The sequence below is a fragment of the Falco rusticolus genome, chromosome 17 (genome assembly GCF_015220075.1).
Source record: "Falco rusticolus isolate bFalRus1 chromosome 17, bFalRus1.pri, whole genome shotgun sequence".
NCBI classification, from domain to species: domain Eukaryota; kingdom Metazoa; phylum Chordata; class Aves; order Falconiformes; family Falconidae; genus Falco; species Falco rusticolus.
In genome coordinates this window covers 1,629,317-1,646,153 of record NC_051203.1, presented here as the reverse complement: position 1 = coordinate 1,646,153, position 16,837 = coordinate 1,629,317, and the positions used below count along the sequence as shown (strand labels likewise).

Genomic DNA, 16,837 nt, shown 5'->3' with positions numbered 1-16,837 from the left:
GCCAGGGCTGAGTCATGCCAGGCTCCAGCTCCACTCCTCCCTCACCAAGGAATGCAGCCGGAGCTGGAGCCAAAAACCTTCCGGGGCAGCTGCCCGCCAGCACCCACCAGGGCCAGGGGGGACAAGGAGGGGCAGGAGGTGCCACCAGCAGCCCCTTGGCTGCAGCAGTTTCAGGGTGGCAGCAGGAGGCTGCCCACCCTGCGGCATCTCCATGTGCCCGTGCTCTGACGGGCTGCACCCATGGGTGCCATGGGGTCCCCAGCACCCCCAGTATACCCTGAACCAGGGTGCTGTTGGGGGTCACAAGCCCCCGGCATGCCCTGTCCCCTGCTTAGCCCCACACAGGGACCACGCACCAGCTCAGCATCACCCAGTGTTCATGGCACGGTGCCACATGGCTGCAACCCTGGCACACTCTGGCTCAGCCAGGCTGGAGCCAAGCGGGTGCCGACCCGTGGGGGGGTCCGGGAGCCACGCTGGGAGCAGCTGGGTGCAGGTGGGGGTGGGTGGCCAAGTGGCAGCTGGGGGAGCATGGCTCTGTGCCAGGATCAGGGGCAGGATGGGCAAAGGGCTTGGGAGTGCTGCTGGGAAGCCTGGCCTTGGCACCGTGGCGGTGGGGGGACTGGCGGCACCCATCCTGGGAGGGCTGGGGTGTCCCTGGCTGTCACCAGGGCCAGGCATGAGCTCCTGCCAAGCTCTCGCCGGGATGCCGCAGCCCACGGGCTGTGTGATGGATGGAGCCAGCATCATCCCTGACCTCGGCACGTATCCAGGTGGCTGAGCCCTCCATTGCCCCCAGACCGGACATCCACACCCCACATGTGTCCAGCCCCAGGCTACGCGGTGGCACCCCTGTGCCACCCACAAACAGGGGGCTGGGGGACAGTTCTGAGCCACCGACCCCTGGGCAACGGAGATGCTGCTGGGGCATCGCGGGGAGGGTCCAGAGCCACCCCGCATGGGAACAGAGGAGCCGTTTGTCCTCCCCGCCGGGGCTGGTTGTTTATCTGCAGCCAGAACTGTTTACATCAGCGACTGGCCCTGATCTCCACCATGGACACACACGCTGGGGCCTTGTCCCCGGCTGCACCCCCGGGTCCCCAGGTGCCGCTGGGGGAGGAGGGGGAGAGTCCTGAGTCATGGCCTCATCCTGCTCCACACCCAGCAGCCGTCCTGCCACGCTGCCGGCAGCAGCTCTCCCCCACGCAGGATCCATCCCTGGGAGCTGCCGAGCTCCTTTCCCTGCTTGCACCCATCCTTGAAAGCAGGGGGGACCCCCAGCCCAAAGGGACATCCCTGCCAGCCAAAGTGACACCCTAAGGAACAAGGATCGGTCCCTGGGCTCTGCGGGGCACAGCAGGGCTCATCACCCATCATCTTCCTCACTGTGGATGGAGGGGGAGGGGGAGCGAGCCAAGTGCCTATGGGGCCAGTCGGATGGACAGAGGGCTGGACAGACCATCACCCACCCACCAGACCCCCTGCACCATGTAACCCCCTATCATTTCGCTGCCTGACACCAGCCCCGACCCCCGAGGGGCAGCTGAGGTAACTGGTCCCCAAGCAGGACTGATGCCCCAGGAGACCCCCATGCCCAGGGGGACACACGAAGGGCCCCGCTTGCCGGGGAAGGAGCCTTCGCCTCCCGAAAGGAAGCGGCTCCTGCCAGGAATTCGAGGCATTACTCAGATCAGCTGCTGGGCTGCCCAGAGCCTGGTTTTCATTAGCAGCAGAGGTTTTAGCATCATGAAGCTGCCTCCTGCCCACGGCTCCGGGATGGCCCCCGCGAGCCCCAGCCCTACCTGGTGGGCCGGTGGCAGGTGGAGGGAAGCCAGTGATGGTTCAGCCCTGATGAACCTTGGCCATCAGAGCTCCCCACGGCTCCATGCCTGGATCCGGCCCTTTTCCATCACAGACATGCCTTTCAGGCGGCTGTTCAGAGGGATCATGATGCTGTGGCACATACGTGCTGCAAGCCCGGCCGTGCTGGCAGCCTGGTGCCCTTGGGGGGGGGGTGGGGGGGGTGGGAAAGTGGTTCATTTTGGGTTGAAAACAGGATACACAGACCCGCTGCAACTGCTGGTGGGGGTAAAGGTGGCGATCGGGGGGGGAGAGTTTGGGGGTGTTGCAAAAAGCTCTCCAGCCTCACACTTACTCCAGCCAAACTCTGCACTTGGGAATGGTCTGGAATTCACTCGGGTTTATTAAAAGCATCTTTGGGGCTCTGGGAAAGCAAATCAGTGCGATACACTGAGTCCAACCCCCGACTTCCAGGCAGCCCGGGTCTGGCATGACCAGAGGGGACACGAGAGGACCGAGCGCAGCCCGCATCATGCCGGCATCTCTTGGTGAAAAGCCACTGGCTGGCGAGTGCAGCCCGCTCCTGCTGCTCCCACGCTCCCCAGCTAATGTCGATGCTAAATCCAGCCTTTCCCATCTCCCTCACAGCTGGACAAGGCACTCCTGCCTCCATCCCAGTGGCCTCAGCTTCCTTCCCTGGGGATATTTCCCATTCTGACACCCTCACCCTTTTCCCCATTCTCTCCTCCCCACCCATTGCAACCTCCATTCAAGAGCAAAGCCGAGCAGACCCCAGCAATGGGCCAGCAGTTTGCACGTGGCTGGAGACTCCAATTTTGAGTTATTTGCTGCTTTTTCCAAGAAAACAAATGGTCCTTGCAGCAGGTGAACTGTTTTCCTGCTCAGCCAGGGAGCAAATGCCCCGTCCCACTCCAGAGAGCATCAGTTGTGCTGCAGATGCAGGGGGGTTGAGCAGAGCTGGAAAGTGGGGTGCTCATGCAGGCATGCAGCACAGCGGGTCAAAATTAGGGTCCCACAGCAATTCTGGGGGGACTGTGGCTCATGCTTAGAGGAGGAGATGCTGCAAGATAGCCCAGAGGGCCCTCCTCCTGGCCGATAGCACTGCGTGTGCCCGGCTGCCGGGTCATGCACCTACGCCAAGAGCATTGTATCATCCCCGGGACAGCACAAACAACCTTCAGCCGCCACCAGAAAAACAGAGGCTGATGCATTTTGGCATGCACTGCTGCGCCTCCACCCATGCTCCCGCCCGGCAGCCCTCCGGCCCACGGGACCGCCAGCAAAAACGGCCCCACAGCCCCTTCAAAACCCCATGGAGCAACACACTGTCACAATGGGGTGGAAGGAAACGGTACCCAGCGAGGCTGAAGAGCACAAAACCACGACAGGGAACCTGTGAGGGCGCTTGCAGCCCCAGAGAGCAGGTGATGCTCAGGGGGTTCCTCACCTGGACCCTGAGTTTGGATCATCTTCCACATCCTTGCATGGGGAAGATGCAGGATAGTGACCAGGATGCTGAGTGCCTCTGAGCCCTGGAGGGAGTCAGCAGCCCCCAGCATGATTCCTCCCACCCCAAGCAGTGGGATGGACCAAGGATCCCCCAAGGATCTTGGAAAAGCTTAAATTTAGGGGCTGAGATGAGCCAGGCAAAATCCCAGCTCAACGAGGGACCTGGGGGGCAGCCAGGGCTGATCCATCCCCAAACCCATTCCCAGCTGTGGGGAAGGGGCTCCACGCTGCTCCCCCTGCCCAGCGACGCCACAGGGCCAGCCTGCCGCCGCCAGCCCTGCCTCAGCTCTCGTAATCCAGTATAATCCAGTGGAATTTCATCCCGCAACCGCTGCTGTCGCATCTGGAGGCTGGTGTGGTCTGCTCTTAGCCGTGCTTCATTTCCAAGCAACCACAAGAGTTTTCCATCCCCTTTTGATTAGCGTGTGGTTCCCGCCCCAGAGCCCTCCGCCAGTTTGCCCCGAGCGAGGCCAGCAGCCCCCAGCTCAGCTGGGGACTTGGGCCACGATGTCCCCAGGGACCCCCAAGCAGCTGTTAGAATTCACCATGACCCTCTGGTATGGCTGTGCCACCGGCTGGGGACAGAGCGCAGCTCTGCCAGGGAAGGTGGTGGCACGGTGATGGGGACCCAGCTCCTGCCCACAAACCATCCCGCTTCCCCGAAATCCACCCCCAGGTGGGAACTGGCAGCTGACCAAACGGGAGCTGCCCCACATCATCCCAAGCCAAGGGCTGCACGGCCACGCCGGAGGCTGCACCAGGGCTCTGCTCAGCCCGATGCCGGTACCACCGCCCCATTGCCCAGTGACTGTCCCCAAGGGTGGGGGAGCCCCTGGGTACCCCCATCACCCCTCCTGTGGTGTACCCAACTGCAAAGGGGACACACTGCCACCCTGCCCGTGCTCCCCGCGGGGTGGGATAAACCCCTCCAGGCGCTACTGGCTGCCAGGTCCCAGCCACCCAACAGGTTCCTTCTGCTGTCCCTGTGTTCCCAAGCCCTCCGCAGACCCCAGTTTCTGCTGTCCCCATGTTCCCAAGCCCTCCGCAGACCCCAGACCCATTTAGGGTGCTGCAGCAGCAGCAGCTCGGCCACATCTGGGGCTGATTTTCCATGCAAAGCCACATTCGCCTCTGGGACACAAGAAGCCACTCCGGGAAACCCAGCAGGAGCGAAGGAAACAGCCCGAGGGCCGGCTCAGGATGTGGTCGCTTGACCAGGAGGAAAGTGGAGCTGGAGGGGCAGTGGGGGAGCACTGCTGGGTGGGGGCAGGGGCAGCAGAAACCTCTCCCCACCATTCACCCAGACCCCGCCAAGAACAGTCTTGCCGTGGCCCTGGGGATGCGATTACGCCGAGCTGGAAGCATGTCCTGCCGCGAGCCCAGGCACTCCATGACCTCACCACCACGTGCCTCCGACGAGGAAGGAAAAGAGGAAACTTTTTTTTTTTTTTTTAAGAATAACCTTTGCCCGAGCTTTTCCTGGGGGAGAGAGTGTGACCCACGGCCAGCATCACTCACCCTTTCCACGACAGCGAGCATCACCCTGGGGTGACGGCAAACCCTCCCAGCCCCCGCGCTGCTCCAGCTCCGCTCCCACATCCCCAAGCCATGGGGATGGGCATGGGAACATTGCTCCCAGCCGTGCTGGAGCTGCAACCCACCTCCCCAAACCCACCTCTGCCTCATCCCAGGGGTACAGCCACCCCAAGCACTGAATGGGGTCATCGCCCTGCACCTATGGGTGCTGCACCCCCCGCACCCATTGCACATGCCCGATGCATGCAGAGGCAAGCTCGAGCGGCTTTGCAAAGCAGCAGCCAACGTTGGGAAACACGGCCAGGGGAAGTTGTGCCCGGCCTCATAAACACATCGAAACCGTTTGTGGTTTCCACATGGGTTGCATCCTCCACCTCCCACCCCTGTGGTCACATCCCCCAGGACTGGGTTTGTGGAGGGCAGAGCCATCGGCTGAACCCCCAGTCCCACCCCAGGGCTGCTGCAGCAGCCACCGGCAGATGCAGGAAGGGAAATGCCAGTTAAAAAAAAAAAGGAAAACATTAATTCCTGGTGAAAGCAGTGCAGCACTGGGATGAAGCCCACCTCCATCCCCAGGGATGCCAGAATTACACCTGGCTACAGCAGGGACCCCTTGGTTACCCCAAGCCACTGGAAACGCTGTGGAAAAGTGGGACATGAGCTGGGATCAGCTCCCTGGGAAAAGCCCAAACCACTCGGAGCTGCTAATTCCTCCTGCCCAGCACCAGGTCTCTTGGCTGGGAGGTCCCAGAGCGGTTTGGCTTCACTTCAGCCCTTCCCCGAGCACATGAGGCTTGATATCACTGCCAGGTACCTGACCCCAAAAGCAGCATCTTTGCTTCAAGGAGGGAAAAAGAGCCAAATCCCAGGGAAGCAGCTGGAGCCACAGCTGCCTTGTGCCCCCCAGCATGGAAAACCAGAACTGGAGCCACTCATGGGATGAAGTCCCCTTTTTGGGGGGAAGATTTACAGGAGGGGAGCTGAGTAACATGAGGGGTGCTTCCCCACAGCCTAGCCCCTGCCCTGGGGGTCTCAATTTACCCCAGCCCCACAGGCTGAGCATCATACAGTGCAGATGGAGCCTGAGCATCAACCCCCTCCTGAAACACCCCACAAGCCACCACAGCACCAGCCGCATGGTGACAGTGGGTGAACCCAGTGACTTCAAGGGAGGCAGTACATGTCCTATCCCCCACCCCCCTCAGTGCCACCACACTGCCCTCATCCTTGTCCTCAAACGCACCCCCAGACCCCAGTCTGGACAAACAGCCTCTGCCCTGTGCAATACCCACAGCCACCCCAAAGCTGAGCATCCCCCCGTTTCAGGGCAGGAGACAGCAGCAGCAGGATAACCTCCAGGCTGCAGATTTAAGTAATAAATCTTAACCCCTACCCATGATGGTGCAAATGAGCTGCTGGCTCCTCTTGGTACAGCACCTGGCACAAGGAGTGAGCAGGACCTGAGCTGCTATTGCAATTGGGAAAAGATAGATTAGGATTGGGATTGGAATATGCCCAAGAACCTGCCTCCATCCCTCCAAAGTCTTTCTGCTGAGGCAGGGAGGCAAATTTATCCTCCCCGGTATCAGGACCAACGCTTGGCAGCTGGTTTCTATCAGCTCCCAGGGCTCACCTGGCACAGGGCAGCTGAGCAGGTTGCAGCCAAGCATCAGCTAAGCCATTTTTTCCCCTTGGAAAGGGAAAAGTGGCTCCAGGTTTGCTGCAGGGATGAGCAGGGGGATGGATTTCCTGGGGCGAAGGAGAGGAGGGGGATGAACTCAGCCTCCCCAGCGTCCACCGCCTTCCTGTGGGCTGTGCACACTGCAGGAGCACCGCTGTCAGGGGGCAAGATCCATCCCCTGGAGGGGCTGGGGGGGGATGGCTGGCTTTGGGGGTGTCCAGGCGGGTGCTTCGTCTGCTGGAGTCACAGTTCACCCACACACACGCCCAGGACGCTGCTTTTGGGCTGTTTTCCCCCTGATCTTCACACATTCCAGCCAGGCTCAGCTGCTGAGTCACGCTTGGCTGGCAGAAGGACAAGGGACCTGCCAGAGGACGAGGGACCTTCCCACCACCTGCCCCCAGCTCACGAGGAGAGACTCAGCAAAACCACTCCAGGGAGGAAAGGCACTGGGCACCCTCACCTCCATGGCACCCTTAGTAACGGGGCACCCCATATTAATGGGGGACCCTCACCTCTGGGGTGCCCTTGTCTCCAGGGCACCCTTATTAATGGGGGACCCTCACCTCCATGGCACCCTTAGTAATGGGGCACCCCATATTAATAGGGTACCAGTATATCTGGGACACCCTCGTTAATGGGGCACCCGCATCTCTGCGGCACCCTTATTAATGGGGCAGCCACATTAATGGGGGACCCTCACATCTGGGGTGCCCTTGTCTCCAAGGCACCCTTATTAATGGGGCACCCTCATCTCTTGGGCACCCTTGTTAGTGGGGCACTCACATTAACAGGGCACCATCGCCTCTGGGGCACCCTCACCTCAAGGGCACCCTCATTTCAGGGGCAGCAGCACCTCTGGGGCACCCTTATTAACTGGTCGCCATTACTAACAGGGCAACCTCATCTCTTGGGCACCAGTATTAATTGGGCACCCTCATTATGTGACACCCACCCCTTCCAGAGCATCGTCCCCGCTCCCACCCATGCCCTGTTTCAGCAGCCCTGTGGGTGCTGCATCCCAGTGGAGCATCCCATGGGTGCTGGGGCTGGGTACCCCTGCGGGCACCCCGCGGGGTGCAGGGGCTGGGGAGCACCCACCGCCTCTCCGCCCCCCCAGCGTGTGAGCAGCTCTGGGTCTGGCTCTGCGCTTGCCGAGCCAGAAACCAGCTGTGGTTTGGAAAAAAAGAGGAAAAATTGAGTTTTCCTCCTCCATAGGAATGAGACTGGGGGAAGGAGAAGTGGCTCTGGGTCCCGGGCGGCTCCGGGGAGCTGCTGCCTGACTTTCCTCCCGGAGTATTTGGGGGAGGATTTTATTTAGCTGATACAAATGATATTTGGGGCACTTTTTATTCCGGTTTCCTCCCGGCAACAGACCGAGATGAGTCAGAAATCCAAAATAAAGAAAAATAAATTTAAAAATAAAGGGAAGCAAAGGCGAAACTCCCACCCCTCTTGTAAATAATCACGGTTCAGCTTGTGCCGGCGCTGCTGGATGGAGCTGGGGAGGCTGGAGCCAGCCCAGGCACCCCAAGCGCTGGGCGGTGTCCCGGTCCACATCCTGCAGGATTTTGGGGTGCTAGCATAACCGGCTCAAGGCCAGATTATGTTGGGATGAGTTCCCCACTCCGTGCCTCTGCAGCTGGTGCGTTGGGCATCGGGAATTGCTCCTCAGACAGATAAACCCCACACCGGCCTTCAGCACCGAGCAGGATTTTGGCAGGGTGATGGGCTTACTCAGGCTGGAAGGGAGCCAGCCCTTCCCGGGAGCAGGGAGGGGATTTAACCCCTCCGGCCACCTCCACTTCGCCTGCGCTGCTGGCCGGGGGGACTTGGGCCCATGCCAGCATCCCCCTCCCCGCCCCCACCCCGGCATGATGCAACCAGCTGCTTTGCCGTGCCCTGGAAATTTGGGGCCGGGCGGGTGGTCCACACAGGCATTTGGAAATAGCCAGCATGGTTTGGCCAGACACACCGCCCGGCGCTGCCGCGGTGCTCCTCGTCCTCGCCATGGCCACAAACCCCACCGGCCCTCGCAGGGCTTGTGCCAAATGTGACCCCAAAGCAGCAGCGGGGCCGGGGTGGCTGAGGACCCCCCCACACACACGATGCCTCCTGCATGGCTGGTTCTCATGCCAGCATCTGGGTAGTGCCTCTTGCCAGCTCTTAATTAACCAACGTTATCAAAACGCCATCCGGTGTGAGTGGTGCTGGCCCCGTGGGGTGCGCAGCACCATCCAGCAACGCTGTTTACAGCCGAAAAAACCCCGCAACGGCCTTCGCTAGGTTTTGGCAGGAGCGTGGGGCGTACTCAGGCTGGAAAAGAGCCGGCTCTTCCCGGGAGCAGAGCTTTAACCCCTCTGGCGAGCCAGGCTCGTCTCAAATGCATCTTCCCAAGGCCCTTTTTTCTTGGTGCGGGGTCACCCGTGGGTGCCGGTGGGTGCGGAGCCCCGTGCTGCGCATCCCAGGAGGCCCCCCAGCAGCTGCAATCCTCATCTTTGCTGTTCTGAGAAGCAGCCGCCTCCTGCATGCCGGAGCCGGGTGTATCTCAGTCCTTCCCGGAGCAGCGAGACGCTGCTCGAAAATGAAAAACAAAAGGGAGAAAGTTAGAAATAACGAAATAAGTAATAAAAACCAAACCACTAGCTGCAAGGGCAATGGCGAGGACGGTGCCGTACGGAGCATCCCTTATGGATCCCAAGCTGCCGCAGAGCAGGGCTTCCCTCTGCCCCAGCCTGCCCACGGCCCCGGGTCTTTGCAGTCTGCGCTCTTGATGTCTGGTTTGCACCACCCTGAAAGCTCGAAGCATGCTGCTTTGTTATTTTATTTATTTTATTTAAATGCAAGCTGATGTTTTTAAGCCATTGCCTGATTTCAGCAGCTGGCGCCAGAAGGTCCCTTTTGATGGGCTGGGGTGGCTCCGAGCCTGACCCGTTCCAGCTGCCGCCCCGGGCTGAGCCTTTCGCCACTGCCTCCTCCAAAAGACCCAATGAGCATCCTGCACCCCTCCTGGAGCCCTCGCCAGAGAGTTCCTCTGTTGTCACCTCCATCAGCCAGACCCTGAGATGGCTCAGAGACACCCAGCTCCTTCCTATCCCATTGACCAGCCTTGGCCAAGGTTTCTCCAACCAGACCAGTGAAGACCAGGGAGGTCTGAACCTGCAGGTCCCAGCTCAGCCCCACCACATCCCTCCCGGACCATCTACATCCCATGTGAGCAACGACCCAGTTCACTCTGTGACCCCAGAAAGCTGCTGGAGGCATCTCAGGAGGCATCAACCATCTCCCAGCTTCACGGACCCTGGCCTTCATCTCTTGCTTGTCCCTTAAAAGCCACTTTGGAGGCTCAACTAAGGGCTGGGAGATGCTCAGATGGCAAAAATCACCCCCAGGGCACGCAGAGCCCCTTTGCCTTGCAGCTCCTCTCCCAGCCCTACTGGTTTCTCCAGCCCCTGCTGTCGAGGGACCCAGGGACTCATAGGGATGGGTTATTTTCAAAACCATCGATGAATCCCCTGGATTTGCTATTCCCTCACCTTCGTCACGGTCAGTGGTGGCACAGCCACCGGACACCTTCCAAACCAGGAGGAAAAGGCACTTTTTGCTGGATGCACGCTGAAGGTGCTGCCAGGGGCTTGCAGGTGGGAAGGGACCAGAGGCACACCAAAACCAAGGGTGGGTGTCCAAGCCTTCAGAGGTTTGGATACTCTTCTCCAAAAGCTTATGCCGAGCAAATTTAGGAGGCGATCAGCCCCTTGCTGGCCAGCAAACGGTCTTGGAAGCTCAAGGCATCCAGGCACGCGTCCCTCCCGGTGTCCAGCAGAAGCTGCACTGGGCTGAAGAGGATGGGTGAGCCAACGGTTTCTCCTTCCCGGCCAGCTTCCCACAGGAGCCAAACAATAGGGAAGGTCAAACGTTTTGCATTCCGAGTATTTATCAATGGGATGACATTTTCTGGCAGGCAACAGTTGCTTTTCAAGGGAAAAACTCGCTGTTTATGTCCCAGCCCCAACGGTGTCAGTCTGGAAGCGGCACTGGGGGCACCTGGGGCACCAGGACTCCTGTCCCATGTCTCCCATGGGATCAGGGACCATGGGCAAGTGTGGGAGTGCTACCTGCTGGCAGGAGCAAGCGTTGGGATTTTGCTTAAGTCATCTCATAGAGCTCCTAGACCTGCTCCAACGCCTCCTTTCCAGCTCTGCACCCCTTTGCAACCACCTTTTTCCCAGCTCCCACCCCCGAGAGCAGGAAGGACCCAAAACATTGAGAAGGCATCCAACGGCACGTGAGGAGGAATCCCCGGCATCCGATGCCCTGGGAACCTCCTGCCATGGGCTCTCCCCATCCAGTTCACCACGCATCTCCCACCGGCCAACACAGACAGCATCTGGTCGCCCTTTCACAATTTCCTCCGGAGTTTCTCCATCAAGCAGGACACCACGAACCCGTGCTCAGCGGCACGCTCCTTGCCTGTCCACCACCTCACGGGTGGCTTCCAAATCAATCCCCGCCACCCACGAGGTCTCTTTGAGCGTTGACTCAGCAGCACATCACCTCAGGAAGGGAACCGCTCATCGCATCCCACCACAGCATCACCCACTCGCAGCCTTTTTTGGTTGCGCTCTCCACAGCCCGACCAGCTCAGCATCATGTGCTGCTGTCACCCATGTGTCGCCTCATTCATCACCTTCATCGCTCCCTCTGGAAAGATGCCGATGAAAATGTGGATTCCTTGGAAACACAGTCGATTGCACCACTTGACCCCATCGTCCTTCCCGTCGTGGCTCCAGGCTTGATACCTAAAGGTAAATCTCACACCCAGGCTGCATCGATCAATGGTGATGGGTTTGGGTCCCTGCCCGGCTCTGGCTGCTCCATCCAGGCAAGAAATTCTGCTCATTTTCTTCGAGGGGGTATTTGGGGCTCCTGGGCTTTGCCGAGCTTCTTTTCTGCTGTGCCAAGACCCAGCTGGGTGCCTCAGCCTCCCAGCGTGAGGGATTTGGTGGCTGAGGTCTGCTCACCCCCGAATTTGTGGATTTTTAGGTGTGGAGGGAAGTTCCAAGGGTCAGATCCTGCTGCTGGAGATGGTGCTGCTCCAGCAGGGCACGTGGGGAAGCTTTCGGGTTAGGTTCACCCCCAGTTTGGGCAGTGATGATGAGGAGGGAGGGGGTGGGAAGCAGGAGGGAGGGGCAGCACAGGGGCAATGGACACAGCAGCTCTTCCCACGTGGAAATTCATCCCAACAACCACAACCGGAGCAGAATAAACCCCTTTCCAAGCTCTCCTTGGGCTCACCGGGGTCCCCAGGCTGCTCAGGCTTCCCCGCGCTCTGCGCATCAGGGACCCCTTCCTCATCCCGGAGAGGGACACGTCCATGGGCAGGGATGATTTTGGGGGTCCGACCTCCCCACCCCACCTCATCACCCTCTCCCATCCCCAGCCACATCTCCCAGCCGGTGCTTACCCCGACACCCAGCCGGTCCCAGCACCCAGAACATGGGAACCACCGAGAAGCACCTCCAAAGCCTCCAGGGATTTGCAGCGGCCTGGCCACCCCCCAACAGGCTGTAACCTGCTCATTTGCATGCCCTCATCACCTCTAATTAAACCCATGTGTTGCCAGTGCCCTTTCAGCCCCCACCACCTCTGGAATTCCCCGGGCTGTGCTGCCGGGATGAGAGACCGCAGGGAGCGAAGCAGGATGGGTCCCGCACACGCAGGGGCGACCACAGGACACCGGTTTTCCCTCTTCACCCCAAAACCCAGATGTTTTTTTGCAGGTTTGTGGCCAAATCCATGGGGCCGGCTGCTTCCCAGGAGATAAAAAAGCTTTTTATGTGCCCATATGTGGCTTTACAAGGCTCCTGTCCCATCTGTGGGCTGGGATGACGGCTCGGGGTTTTGGGGGAGCTGAGTGATGCAGCACCTGCAGCTCATTCCCATTTCACCCTCTCCAAAGCAAACTCCTGGTGGGAAGGTGCCCGGTCTCCAGGTGGGTTCCTGCCGCTCAGCCAGGAGCCATGGGGCACGGGCACCTGCTCACAGCACCTTCTCCAGCACCTCCCAGAAACGAGAGAGGGAAAAAAAAAATCAGCAGAGGTTTCAAAAGCAGAGAAGGTGGCTTGCTTCTGGGATGCTGCTCCTGAAAAGCCTTCAGGGATGTCCCTGGAGAAATTTTGGAAAGCCAAGCGGCTAGAAAAGCCCCAGAGATTTCTTCCCGTTCCACTGAAGGGATGGGGTTCAGCAGCACAAGCCAGATCAATGAGGGCAAGGATGGCTGCGGAGTTCGTGGCACCCGGCTCCAGGGATATTCCCGGGAAGCGAGGGGGTCAGTGGCACTGAGCTGGGACCTCCGGGGGTGGCAGAGGGGGACACGCAGCCCCCAGCGAGCCCCCACAGTAAAGGGACCCAGCAGGGTGACGGGGACCCAGCGGTGGCTCTCCAGCACTGGAATGTTCTCCTGCGGTGGCCGTGCCAGGTGGTTACCTAAGCCCCTTGGCAGGATGCGACCCAGGTCCAGGAGCATCCCGCAGGCACCTCCAGGGCTGAGCACCCACCTGGGACTCCTCCTGCTCCAGCCCCACTCGTCTGGGGGGGTCTAAAACCCCGGGCAGGGATGGGGCACAGCATGCCAGGGTGGCCACGGACCAGGGCCAGACTGAGCAGGATGCGGGGAGGCAGGGTGACAGCGGGGCATCACCAAACATCCCTCCTTCTCTTCCCTGTGTCACCCTAAAAAAGCATCCGAGCCTGGCCGCTGTGACAGTTGGGACATCAGCTTGTCACCATCACCACCAAGGAGACCCTGTGCCGGGCAGGATTTGTGGATTTGGGCATCTCCGAGAGGGACATCCCGACCCTGGGGGCCGTGCCACGCTGTGCCGTTCCCAGGGAGAACGATCCAACACAGTTTCCCAGCCTCCGAGGGGTTAAACCCTCCCCGGGCGTCCCCAAAATGATGGGGAGCCACTGGTCCCCAGCAATTAGGTGGCAGGTCTGGGTACACCGCGGTCTGCCCGGGTGACGTGGGGACGGATCCAGGCTGGCCAGCGGTTTGTGCCGCTGGCTGGCACCCAGCAGCCGGAGCCACAGCTGCTTTCCGGCCCCGGTGGCACCTGGCTGGGAGCAATGTGTCACCGGGAATTCCAGGAACCGGTGGCCCCGTGGTCCCCCTCTGCCTGGGTACCCCCCAAATCTGCACCAGAGCCACGATGCCCCTGGGGTAGGGCCCGATCCTGCGCCCCAGGTGGGGACAGGGTGTGTGGCTGATGGCATCAAGCTGTGTCCCCCAGGGCTGTCCCCTTGGTGGGTGTGGGTGTCTCCCGACCCAGCACCTTTACAGGGCAGAAGAGGGGGTGCAGGACGGGGCCATTTTCCTCCCCAGGACAGCTGCGGTTTGGAGTCAGCTCGCTGCCTGCACCGTTTGGTGCTGGGGATTTCTAAACCTGAAATGTCAAAAGGTTTCGGCATCGCTCCGGGCTGGAGGGGGGGGGGGAGAAGCCTCCAAGCCCCTTCCCAGCTCTTCCCAAGGGGGTTGGTGGCCCCTGGGGACTTCCTGAGCTTGGGGAAGGATGAGGGGGGGCACAGCAAGGCTGGGGCTGCGCAGGGAGGTGTCGCCTCTGGCCAGAAATCAAGGGGGAAAAAAAAATAAAAACGGAGTTTTTATAACATTTCTGCAAGTGGCACCATTCCCAGTTTACCCAGTGGGGTGACTGGAGTTGGGAAGGGGTAGGGCAAGCAGACTGTCCCTGCAGAGGGGTGGGCATGGATGGGCCATGGTCCTCCTGTGCTGTGGGTGCTGCCAGGGTGGGATCAAGCCCACCCCACAGCCGGGAGTGCCATGGAGAGCCAGGGAAGGAGCCGGATCCTCCGGCCAGGCGTCGCCCCCGCACCGCAGCCAAGCCCGGACAGGCAGCGGGATGTGGTTGGGAAACTGAGGCACGACCAAGCTTGCGGCAGGGCTGCGGTGGGGGGTGTTGGGGTGCCTTGACTCAGCCCTTGGGATGTGGCTGGGGTGCAGGGAGAACTTGGGGTGGCCAGTGCCACCCCCAGGGTGCGCAACCCGGGGATGAGCCAGTGCCACCAGCGTCCCCAGTTAACGAGTGCCTGATGGGGTTTGTTGTCCTTGTCACAGGGACTTTGCTTTCTCCTTGCAGCTCATCACACCTTCGAGGCCATCCCGGTTCTGGGGACGGTCACCGGGAAGGATGCAGGCAACTGGGAGCACTGGGCGATGTGGGGAGCCAGTAGAGCTGGAGATGTGGATGCTGTGGCACCCCAGTTCCCTGCGCCCATGACTCCCCAGTAAGGGGTGCTGGGCAGACTGGCTCCCCACAGGGTGCTGGGGAGGGGTGCTGTGGGGGCACTGCACCCCAGTGTGGCCCAGCCGCTGGCTGGTGAGTGGTACTGGGTGAACTGGGGAGCAGCACGGAGACAAGCACCCTCCAGCCAGGCAGCATTCACCGTCCCAAATGGATCCCAAATACCAGGCCCGAGCAGGACAGGACCCCCGGGGAAGGGATCTTGGGGGGGCATTTTGGCCCACAGACCAAGAGATCCCCCCACTTTCCTCCCCAAACCACTCTGAAGCCCCCCCCCCCCACACACACAGGCAGGGTGCACAGTCCCTAGGGAGAAAGGGACAAGGGGACCATGGCAGGAGATGCCCCCCCCCCCCCAGTTCCCTTCCACAGCAGTATGTCCACTGGGGCTGGGGGAGGGGCAGCGCTGAGCTATTGGGGGACTCTAACCCCACACCCCCCACAAAGCAGGCCGCCACTTGTGCCCCCACCTCGAGAAGTGTCCCCCAACTGTCCACAGCACCAGCGACCCTGCTGGGGTGGGTGGTACCAGGCACATCTGGGGCTCTGTGTATGGGGGGGGGCGCTGCACATCTGGTGGGGGCCCCCAGCGGAGGACGGGGCGACGTGGGGACGTACTGCCCTCTGGTGGCCGCCGCTGGGGACTGCACCCTGTCCCTCCCTGAAATGGGGAAACTGAGGCATAAACCCAACCCCTACACCCCCTCCCCGCTCCCTGGGGTCTTTCTCAGCCCCCCCTTCACCTTTACCCCTCTGTTCTGCTCTTACCTGTGCACTGATGGTCCCCAAACACCCCCAAAGGGTGTCACCACCTGCTCTGGGTGACACTCTGGAGTGCGGATTGATGCTGGGGTCTTTCTGAGGTGGGGCCAGTTTGGCCCAAAAACCTGGAAAGAAAACGGAGAGAGAGGGTCATCCAGGATGTGACGGGCTGTGGGGGCACGAATGGGACCCCGCAGAGCCAGCAATGCCCTTGGGGACACAGCCACCACAGCCCAGCTGACCCATCACCCCCACACACACCCCAAGCTCACCAGGACCAGCCCAGAGAAGTCAAAAGGCTCAAAAGGAACCCAAACCCTCCTCGCCGTGCTGGGGGAGGAGGGACAGGGGGGTCCCCCTGGTCTCACGGACACAACCCCAGTCAGTGCCAACCACACTGTGGCCACCCGGGTGTCCCCAGCTCAGGGGGACAGAGTGGGACTAAAGGTCTCCCCGATGCCCATGGGGTGCCAAGGGATGGATCCTGCAAAGGGACCCTGCGGGATGGAACGGTGCTGAGCACCCAGGGCCAGGGGTGACTCCACGGCACAGGGGACAGTGACCCTGCTGCCACCATGGACCCGCACACTGGATCCGTCCCTTTCCTTGGCACAAACCACCCTGGAAGCGTTTTCCCAGCGGCAACCAACTTTCGGGGCGAGCCCAGGGTTACCCGCCGGGCACGGGCACAGAGGTCTGTGGGACAGAGGGTTGGGTGCTGCTATGAGGGATGTCGCCAATGCTCAGCCCCAGGAGGGGCTCGGGGGGGGGCACCCTGCCCGCTCCGGGCTGCAGTCCCACCTGGGTGCCCCCGAGGCGAGCAAGCCCAGCCACAGGGTGGGCACCCCGGGGTGATGGTGGCTGTGCCAGCTGGTTGTCCCCCCCATCCCCCCCCTCGCCTCAAAGCAGATGCCATGGGGCAAAGAGCAGGCGGGTGCGGTGCCGACGTCAAGCCCCTGCCCCCACCCGTGCCACCCTCCGCTGCGAGCTTCCCAGCCCTGGGCGGCTCGGCCAACAGCACCGGGATTGGGGTGAGCAGGGGCACCCCGGGACAGGGACCCCAGCTGGTGACACGGTGTGGGGGGGGTCCAGCTGCTGGGTGAGCCCCACAAGGCTGGGATGGGGTGGATGGGTGGGCAGGGGTGGGGGTTGTGGGGGACCGGGGCGATGCCACCGTCCTGGGGGTGGTGGATGGCGTGGCAGGGGC

At 61.2% G+C, this 16,837-nt stretch overlaps 1 long non-coding RNA gene across 1 annotated transcript; it reads right to left on the bottom strand.

Moving 5' to 3' along the window:
• Positions 1–7,881: 7,881 nt before the first annotated feature.
• LOC119158656 lies at positions 7,882–10,174 on the bottom strand. The gene is made up of 2 exons (XR_005107935.1): positions 10,084–10,174; positions 7,882–9,121 (listed from the first exon to the last, which is right to left on the bottom strand). It is a non-coding gene; the product is annotated as an uncharacterized LOC119158656 (long non-coding RNA).
• Positions 10,175–16,837: the final 6,663 nt, after the last annotated feature.